The sequence below is a fragment of the Vombatus ursinus genome, unplaced genomic scaffold, assembly GCF_900497805.2.
Source record: "Vombatus ursinus unplaced genomic scaffold, bare-nosed wombat genome assembly UNPS02014864.1, whole genome shotgun sequence".
NCBI lineage: Eukaryota > Metazoa > Chordata > Mammalia > Diprotodontia > Vombatidae > Vombatus > Vombatus ursinus.
In genome coordinates this window covers 12,106,916-12,116,548 of record NW_020954642.1, presented here as the reverse complement: position 1 = coordinate 12,116,548, position 9,633 = coordinate 12,106,916, and the positions used below count along the sequence as shown (strand labels likewise).

Here is a 9,633-nt window from a genome sequence, read left to right as displayed (position 1 = left end):
CCCTATTATAGGTTAAGTCTTGATCTTTCCCTTGAGCTAGCTCAATAGTTTTCTAAGTTGTCTCCCTGCCAGATGTCTCTCTTTTTAATGATATCCTCCATAAAATTACCAATTCATTCATAAAACCCAAGTTCATTGTGTCATCCCACTGCTCAAAAAGCTTTAGATATTCACCTTTGTATGTCGGGTAAAATAGAATCTTCTGGATGTCTTGTAGGGCTCTCCTGAGGCTGCAAGAAGAACAGTGGGGCCAAGAGACCCTGGAACCCAGGGCCCTGTGCCTAGGTCTTGAGGATTGTGATGAGGCAGCAAGAGGGCAACACGGGCAGTTGCAGAGTGACCTTCACTGGAGGCAGGGGGAAGGAAGGAGCACAGTGCCATTAGCAACTTGTATGAGCTGATAACCAGTGAAGAACCTGAGGCATCCTCAGCTTTGCATCCAAAGCAAGGAGAGAAGATTACAGACTGATGGTACAAGAGGGCACAGAGAGTAATGATGACAATAAAAAGTGAAGAACTAGAGGTCAACCAAAAAAGAGATGGAGAAGGTCTTTCACATTAAAAACGAGGCAACAACTAATTCACAGCCTAATCTAAACAACAAACCATGGGGAAAAAAAAGAATAAGAAGAAAAATAAGAAAAGCACAATAGGAGAAATTCCAGAGGATGATGGTCTGGAGGATATTGACAACATTTTAGAGAAAATTGAAGTTACCGATGGTCTCTCAAACCAGAATTGTGGCAGTATCATAATGGAGAGTCGGCCTCTTCTCTGTGTCGACCACAGATATTTGAATCCAGAGACAGAGTTGAAAAGATATTTTGGAGCTTGAGCTGTCCTTGGAGATTAGAGACCTCCGCAGAGACAGTGTCAGTACGACCGAAGCACATGGCTGACCACTTCGAAGAGCACCTGGCTCCCCTATAGCAAAACAGATATTACAATGTGAGTTCTGGAATTAAAAAGGGGAGTTTAGCACTTCACATTTGAACATCACTGAAAGTACCAACAGGTGCAGTTCTAGTTCCTAAATACAGTGGCATCTATGGGCCCAAATAATATTGTGCTTCTGCTCCAGGGAAATCCTTATCATATAGACTGATTGCTCCGGCTCAGTGATGTATGTCGACTCCAAGAGGATCAGGAGATGGCTTGTGATCTTATAGAGAGAGCTTTGTACAGTTTGGAATGCACATTTTACCCTTTGTTCGGTCTCACCAGTGGAAACTGCAGACTAGATTATCAAAGAACTGAGAACAGAGCTTTCTACCTGGTTCTCTTTAAGCACATGAAGTTCCTAGAGAGAAGAGGCTCTCCCTGAATAGTCCTGGAATTCTGCAAACTTATCCTAAGACTCGATCCAGACAATGACCCCCTTCTGCTTGTCGCTGATTATTGATTTACTGGCATTACGAGCCAGGGATTATGCATTCCTAATACGTATATTCCAGGAATGGGAGTCATCAAAACTTGTCCCAGCTCCCAAATTTTGCTTTCTCTGTTCCACTGAAGTATTTTCTTCTCAGTCAGCAAGACGATCTCCCAGAGGTTGAACTGCGTTCTGCAAGGGAAAATGCATCTCGCCTAATCCAGCAGGCACTCTCGTTCCCTGGCATTCTCATCCCCCTGCTGGATCGCAGCAGTGTGCACCCAGATGCAGCAGTTTTAGCTCACCCTTTCTTTGGACTCAGTACTCAGATAAGCCAACCTCCAGCCTTGACCCAGCTGGTTGCCCTATACATTGGGAAGACATACTCTCTCTGGAAGGATTCTACCATCATGGCTTGGCTAGAAACAAACGTCAGAGAAGGGCTGCAGGCAGTAGATGCTGGTGAAGCCATAGTGGAGGAATCTGAAAGAAGGCAGAAGGTCCGGTACCAGAGTGCCCCCAGAAATATCTATTGCCATGTGATCTTTTCTCAGATGAAGGAGGGCACCACAGCCCTGCCTCTGGAAGTGACATCCCAGCCTGTGATGGGGTTTGACCCTCTGCTTCCCCTGGATTCGATCACTTCCTCCATCAGACCTCGAAGGGCAAACCATTATTCCAATGAAAGTACATAATCTCTCTTCTTTCAATCATTGTTGCCAAATTTTACCTTTCAGGGAGAAGATATACTGAATGAAATAGACTTGGTCAGTGCAGAAAACCTCAACAAGAGTTTGAACAGGCTGATGGCAGCTAAGCCAGATCTACTGGCCAACATCCAGTTCCAGTACCCTCCAACAGAAGATAACCCTGATAGGAATGGAGGTGAGGATGAAGATGAGGATGAAGATTGCGACTAAAACTAGAGCATCTAGAATCCCAGTGATATGCTGTATAATTATGTTCATAATTTTTTTCGGTTGAAATTTAATAGTTCTCTAAAGTAAAAAAAAGTAAGTGCTTAATTAAAAAAAAATTAAAAAAAGAATCTGTTTTTCGAGACTAAACTCTGAAAAATCTGGACCTAATTTGTCTTTCCAAAAAGTGTGTTGGCATTATCTTTACACTATGTTCCTGTCAAATGGCCAATTTGCTCTTCCTCCTGGACAGCATTTCAATTCCAAATCTTTGCAATTGAATATACCTGAAACACTCCCTTTTCTTAACTCTTCCTTGTAGAACCCTTAGCTTTCATCAAGACTTAGGTAGTATCACCTTTTTTAATAGAATTTTCCAATTGTTGGCCTTCCCCCCAAATTACTTCATATTTACTTATATATTTATTTTATTGACTTATTGTATTCTTTTTCCCAAAGGAAATGACAGTGACTTTTGTCTTTTGCCCTTCTATATCATACGTAGACTACCTAGCTATTAGTTGTTTCTTAATAAATACTCATCAAATTAACTTCCTTAACAAGATAGTGAAGAGTCGTGTTTTGTTCTAGTGGAATAAACATAAAAATAAATCGCAGAGTTTGAAATTGTGCACATAATCATAACCATAACCATGCACAACCATGCACATATCATAATCAGTGTAGTGTACAATAAGAATGTATTTATGGACTAGCATCTACACCATTGATGAACATACCCACATGGATGAAATAAAAAAATCCATAGAAGTAAGTATATAAAAATACATTTGTCCTTGCCACAGAACTCTCTCTAGCAGAAGAGGTTAGATTAAATTTTCTGATTATGATTTAAGTTGCTTTTGAGATGTTTTATCCTAAGAATAGTAATGATTGTCATAAATTATTAAACTCTTAGAGCTGAAAAAAAACATAGAGTTCATATAGTATAACCTATACCTCTAAGTGCAGGAATCCCCTGTAAGCTTGGTAAGAATCCCCAAGCATTGTTTACTATTTCCAGTGGCAAATATATTTAATCATATCTATTTTAATACTGTAAGTGAAGCTTGGGGTAATAAAAAGAGATATGTCTTAACTAATGTTTAATAAATGGTACCATGACCTTGACCTTCTATGCTCTCTTAACTTCCCTCCAAGATAAGAGAAACAACATAAAACACAAATCAAAATATGAAGGCAATGACAAAATGTATAATCCTTTCCTCAGGTAGCTTTGACCATAGATTAAATATGTTCAATTATTAGGTAAATTGGGAGTGATAATTTTATTATATGTGTTCTAATTTTCTTTTTATATTGTCAGTGTAGAAAGACAATTTAATGAATCCATTCATAAATTTATTCAATTTATATTATTTTGCACAAATCATGTTTCATTTGAGCTTCTCATTTTATTTCCTGGTAAAATTTTGGACTTTGTGTAGTTGATTTATAATGTCTTCTTTAGCTCTACCTTTACAAGTTTTTTTTTTAGATCTAATAATCTTTATTCTTGTCATTTCAAAATTTTACATACTATATTCTCATAGTCTATGTTCTAAAGTGTCTGTTTGCCAATTTGCTTTTTCTACCTTTCTATATTCTAACCTTTTAGCCCAAATCTTCTATGAATATATCAGTATGATGATTACATAAATATTTAATAAGTTCTTATTTGAAAATAAAGACAAGAAACCTGTTAGGCTCATAGATGGAAATAAAGACACATCAGATTCAGCACCTGCCTTTAAGGAATTTCCTCAGCACCTTTGTCTACTTGAATAAAACACTATCCTTTTAGTCTGTTTTTATATTCCAGTTCTTTCATTAACTGTGTGGCTTTGAAGAAGCTGTCTACTCAATGAATATCAGTTTCCTTATCTGTGAAGTGAGGATAATATGGAATCAGCCTTCCTTAACTGGTTATTATAAGAAACACATGATATAACATATTATGTAAACTATATGATGCTAATTATGTACTAAATGTTAGAGATAATAAGAAGTCACTAAAGCTCATTGAGTAAAAAAGTAACAGACAAAGCTTCATTTTAGAAAAAAATTCCTAGGTCAGCTATGTGGAGAATTTTATTAAAGAAAAGAGAGACTTGAGGCAGGGATGTCAATTAGGATGCTACCACAATAGTATAAGTGAGGGGTGATGAGAGTTCAGACGATAGTGGTAGCTTTGTGAGTGGAGAAATAGGAATGCGAGGAACACCATGGAGGTAGAATTGACAAGAGTTGAAAATTTATTTTATTTTTTTGGGTGAAGGAAAGTAAGAATTCCAAGATAATGTTGAGGTTACAATTAAATGAAAATCAGAGGATGGTAGTGCCCTTGAAAGAAATAGGTAAATTTCAAGGAATGCCGTGTATCCAAAAAATATATTCTTTTTTGGGCATGTTAGCTTATGCATAGAGACCTAGAAAATTCTATTGTTGAAAGAAGGAAATGATCAAATCTAAGTTAAGGGTAGATCAGGAAAGGTTTTATGGGAAAGCTTCAATTTGAACTCATTTTTAAGAGTTGGACAAGATAGTAAATAGCAGAGACTCTGTAGAAAGCATTCTGGGTATCAATATCAAAAGTCAAAAGCAAGAAAATAGTGATTCTGTTGGGCATAAAGGCAACCACTTGTCATCCTTGTCACTTAGCTGAGGCTGACATATTTCTTGAACTTTGGAGGTATGAGCAATAATTAGCTATGCTGATCTGGGATTCCTACTAAATATGGAATCAATACATGAATTAATGAGAATGGGGGAAGGGGTATTAGGTTCTATAAGCAAATGAACCCAAACAAAAGGAACAAATCAAAGCTTATCATTAGTGGGTCAATGAATGGCCACTACCTTTCCAACCAGATTGAGAAAAAAAATGAACCAATGTCCTTGCCCCCAAAAGTGGAGTTCATCAGGAAAGCAAGCAAATAGAGTGATTAGAACATGTGATCACCAATAACTGTGAGATAAATTTGGATATCAAGTTTGAAGTCAGATTGTTGAGGGCTTTGAGTAATACTTAAATTCCAAGAACATATTAAGATTTGAAGACTATTCTACTTAAAATAAAAACTGAGAGGAAAAAGCAAGTGATATTAATCCCATTTTAGAGGTAGGAAAACTGAGGTTCAGAGAAGGTAAATGGATTGCTATTAGGAACATAACTAATTTATACAAATTAGGAATCAAATTTAAATGTCCTAAGTACCAGTCCAACACACTATCTGCTAAACTACTTGCATTTTATTTGATTTAAAATTTAATCTTTAGGCATCATGGAAACATTTTCATTTTCATTTATTTGTTTGTTTGTTTATAATAAAGCAGTAGATAAAAGTATGGCAGTGAATGTGATTGCCAAGTGAGAGCATAGAAATATGAAAATATAGGAAACAAGTGCATGGTCTAAGATTTGCTTTTCAGAGGAAACATGATTAGAGCTGTTTCAAGTACAATGATATGACAGTGGGTTATAAAGTATTGCCCTTATTGTATCTATGTATGCATCATATCATTGTGTATATGTATCTCATTGTGCACCTTAAATTTATCACCTCACTCTCAGGAGCTGGCTAGAATGGTTCATCATTGGTCCTCTGAAATAATGTATAGTTATTTAAATGGCAAAACATTATCAAAACATTTAAAATTGTCTTTACAGTATTGTTGCTATTGTTCAAATGGTTCTTGGTCTGCTCATTTAATTATCAATTTATGAGACTTTTACAAATTGTTGATTTTTATGTAACTTTTATTTTCCCTTTAAGTTCTACAAGTTCACTCTGCATCAGTTTACGAAGTCCATAAATTCATTTACTTTTTTTTTTACAACACAATAGTATTCCACATTTATATATCACATTTTATTTACCCATTTCTCAATTGATTGACATCCCTTTACTTTCATTTTTTCTATCACAAAAAGAACAACAAAAAAGCTTGTTAGAAAAAGTGTTACATGCATAGTACCTTTTTGTGTTTGTTTTGGATTTCTTGGATTATTTTCTCCTTTTCATTGATTTATTTTTTAAACTTTCTAAGATCTAGCTCCTAGCTTCTGCTTCTCATTTTTTTATTAAATTGTATTTATTAGTTTTTAATGTCTAAGTTCATTTCTCTTTTTTATATTTTTATTAATTAATTAACTTTTAGTTTTCAACATTCACTTCCACAGATTTTGAGTTCTAAATTTTCTCCCCATATCTCCCCTCTCCCCACCCCAAGACAGCATGCATTCTGAATAACCCTTCCCCCAATCTGTTCTCCCTGCTATCACCACCCCACCTCTCTTATCCACTTTCCCTTCTATTTTCCAGTACAGCAAGATAGTTTTCTATACCCCATAGCCTGTATATCTTATTTCCCAGTTGCATGCAAAAACAATTTTTAACATTCATTTTCAAAACTTCCAAATTCTCTCCCTCACCCAGAAGGCAAGCAATCTGATATAGGCCATACGTGTACAGTCATGCAAAGCACCCCCACAATAGTCATGTTGTGAAATACTAATTATATTTCCCTCCATCCTATCCCACCTATTGTTTAATCTATTCTCTCCTTTGACTCTGTCCCTCCTCAAAAGTGTTTGCTTCTGATTACCACTTCTCCCAATCTGTCCTTCCTTCTATCATTGCCCCCTTTATAATCACCTTCCCCCTCCTTTCCTATAAAGTAAGATAGATTTCCATACCCAATTGAGTGGATATGTTATTCCCTCCTTAAGCCAAATCTGATGAGAGTAAGATTCACACATTCATGGCAGCTAGGTGGTGCGGTAGATAGAGCACTGTCCCTGGAGTCGGGAGGACCTGAGTTGAAATGTGGTCTCAGACACTTGACAGATATTAACTGTGTAACCATAGGCAAGTCATTTAACCCTGATTGCTTCACAAAGAAAAAAAAAAGTAGTCATTTTTCGGGGCAGCTAGGTATCAAAGTAGATAGAGTACTGGCCCTGGAGTAAGGAGGACCTGAGTTCAAATCTGCTTTCAGACCAGACACTTGGCACTTGCTAGCTGTGTGACCCTGTGTAAGTCACAAGACCTATTTCCTCACCAAAAAAAAAATCAATCATTCCTTCTCACCTCCTGTCTCTCCACCTCCACTGTAAAAGCTTTTTCTTGACTTTTTTATGTCAGAAAATCTACAGCATTCTACCTCTCCCTTTCTTTTTCTCACAGTACAATCCTCTCTCACCCCTTAAAGAGTTGCAAATATCATCATTCCATGAAGGAATATAAACAGTTCAACTTAAATAAATCCCTAATAATTTTGCTTTCCTGTTTACCTTCTCATGCTTCTCTTGAGTCAAATTTCTATTCAGCTCTAGTCTCTTCATCAAGAATGCTTGAAAGTCCTTTATTTCATTGAAATCCCATTTTCCCCCTTGACCGATTATACCCAGTTTTAACAGATAGGTGATTCTTGTTTTTATTCCAGCTCCTTTGACATCTGTAATATCATATTCCAAGCCTTCAACCCCTTAATGGACAAGCTGCTAAATCTTGTATAATCCTGATTATGTTTCCACAATACTTGAATTGTTTCTTTCTGGCTGCTTGCAATAATTTCTCCTCGACCTCTCTGGAACTCTGGGACTTGGCTATAATATTCTTGGGAGTTTTCCTTTGGGGATCTCTTTCAGGAGGTGATCAGTGGATTCTTTCAATTTCTATTTCACCATCTGGTTCTAGAATATCGAGACAGTTTTCCTTGATAATTTCTTGAAAGATGATGTCTAAGCTCTTTTTTTAAATCAGGGCTTTAGGGCTTTCAGGTAGTCTAATCATTTTTAAATTATCTCTCCTGTATCTATTTTCCAGGTCAGTTGTTTTTCCAATGAGATATTTCACATTGTCTTCTTTTTTTCATTCTTTTGGTTTTGTTTTACAATGTCTTGATTTCTCATAAAATCACTAATTTCCATTTGCTCCATTCTAATTTTTAAGGAAGTATTTTCTTCAGTGAACTTTTGGACTTCCTTTTCCATCTGGTCAATTCTGCTTTTCAAAGCATTCTTCTCCTTTTTGGTTTTTTGGACCTCTTTTGTATTTGGATTAGGCTATTTTTAAGGTGTTATTTTCTTCAGTATTTTTTTTTTTGGTCTCCTTTAGCAAGCTGTTGACTAGTTTTTCATCATTTTCTTGCATCACTCTCATTGCTCTTCCCATTTTTTTATGTACTTCTCTTACTTGCTTCTCAAACTCCTTTTCGAGCTCTTCCATGGTGTGGGACTGATTCATATTTTTCTTGGATGCTTTGGATGTAGAAACTTTGACTTTGGTGTCTTCTTCTGCTTGTATGTTTTGATCTTCTTTGTCACCAAAAAAAAAAAAAGATTCCACGGTCTGATTTTTATTTTTGCAATGTTTGCTCATGTTTGCAGCAAACTACTTGAGTTTTAAACTCTTTGTTAAAGTAAGGGTCTGTTTCCAGCATGGAAAATGTACTATCCCAAGCTTAGGGGTTTTTGTGCAGCTGTTTTCAGAGATACTTCTAAGGATTTGTAAATTTTCAGTTCTTCCAAGGTGGTATGATCAAAGGTGAGGTGTTTACTCCTTTCCTGGCCTGTGCATTGTTTTATGAGTGACCATAAGCACTCTTTTCTGCATTGGAACTATGAGAAGGATTCCTTCTCCATCCACCACTACAAGCTGCACCACACCTGTGCTCTTCCTTGCCCTAGGACCACCACACAGAACTGCAAACCAGGTTCCAAGCACAGCCACAGCAAGAGAATCCTTCCTCAGCACTAGCAAAGTGAGCCCTGCAACCCTACGCTGATCAGCCACTCAATTCCCTCTCTGTTTGTGGTCTAAGATCTCCTGAAGCATCTGCTGCCCTAAGGCTGTGCTGGGACTGGGCCTGGAACCAAGCTTCTCTCTCACAGTGCTCACAGACCTTTCCTATTGACCTTCTCAGTTGTCTTTGGAATTTTGGGGTTGAGAAGTTTGGAAAGCACCACAGCTGCCCATGATGCAGTCCTCTTAGGCCTGTTCCAGATTTGCTGAGGCCTGATCTTTGCCTGCATGCCCATGCTGAACTGCATTCTTCTCCCAGCCTGGCACAAGAAAGCTTTCCTGCCGACCTTCCAGGTTTTCTTGGGCTGGAAATGTTCTTCACTCTCTTGTTTTGTGGGTTCTGTTGCTCTAGAATTTGTTTAGAGCCATTTTTTTACAAGTATTTGGAGGGGTTTGGGGGAGAGCTCAAGCAAGTCACTACTTTCACTCTGCCATTTTGGCTCCACCCCTAATTCTAATTTTTAAGGAATTATTTTCTTCAGTTAGCTTTTATGCTTCTTTTTTTTCCATTTGCAAATATTACTTTTTTATTTTA

At 37.1% G+C, this 9,633-nt stretch overlaps 1 pseudogene; it reads left to right on the top strand.

Moving 5' to 3' along the window:
* Positions 1-206: 206 nt before the first annotated feature.
* Positions 207-2,292, top strand: LOC114027871 (annotated as a pseudogene).
* Positions 2,293-9,633: the final 7,341 nt, after the last annotated feature.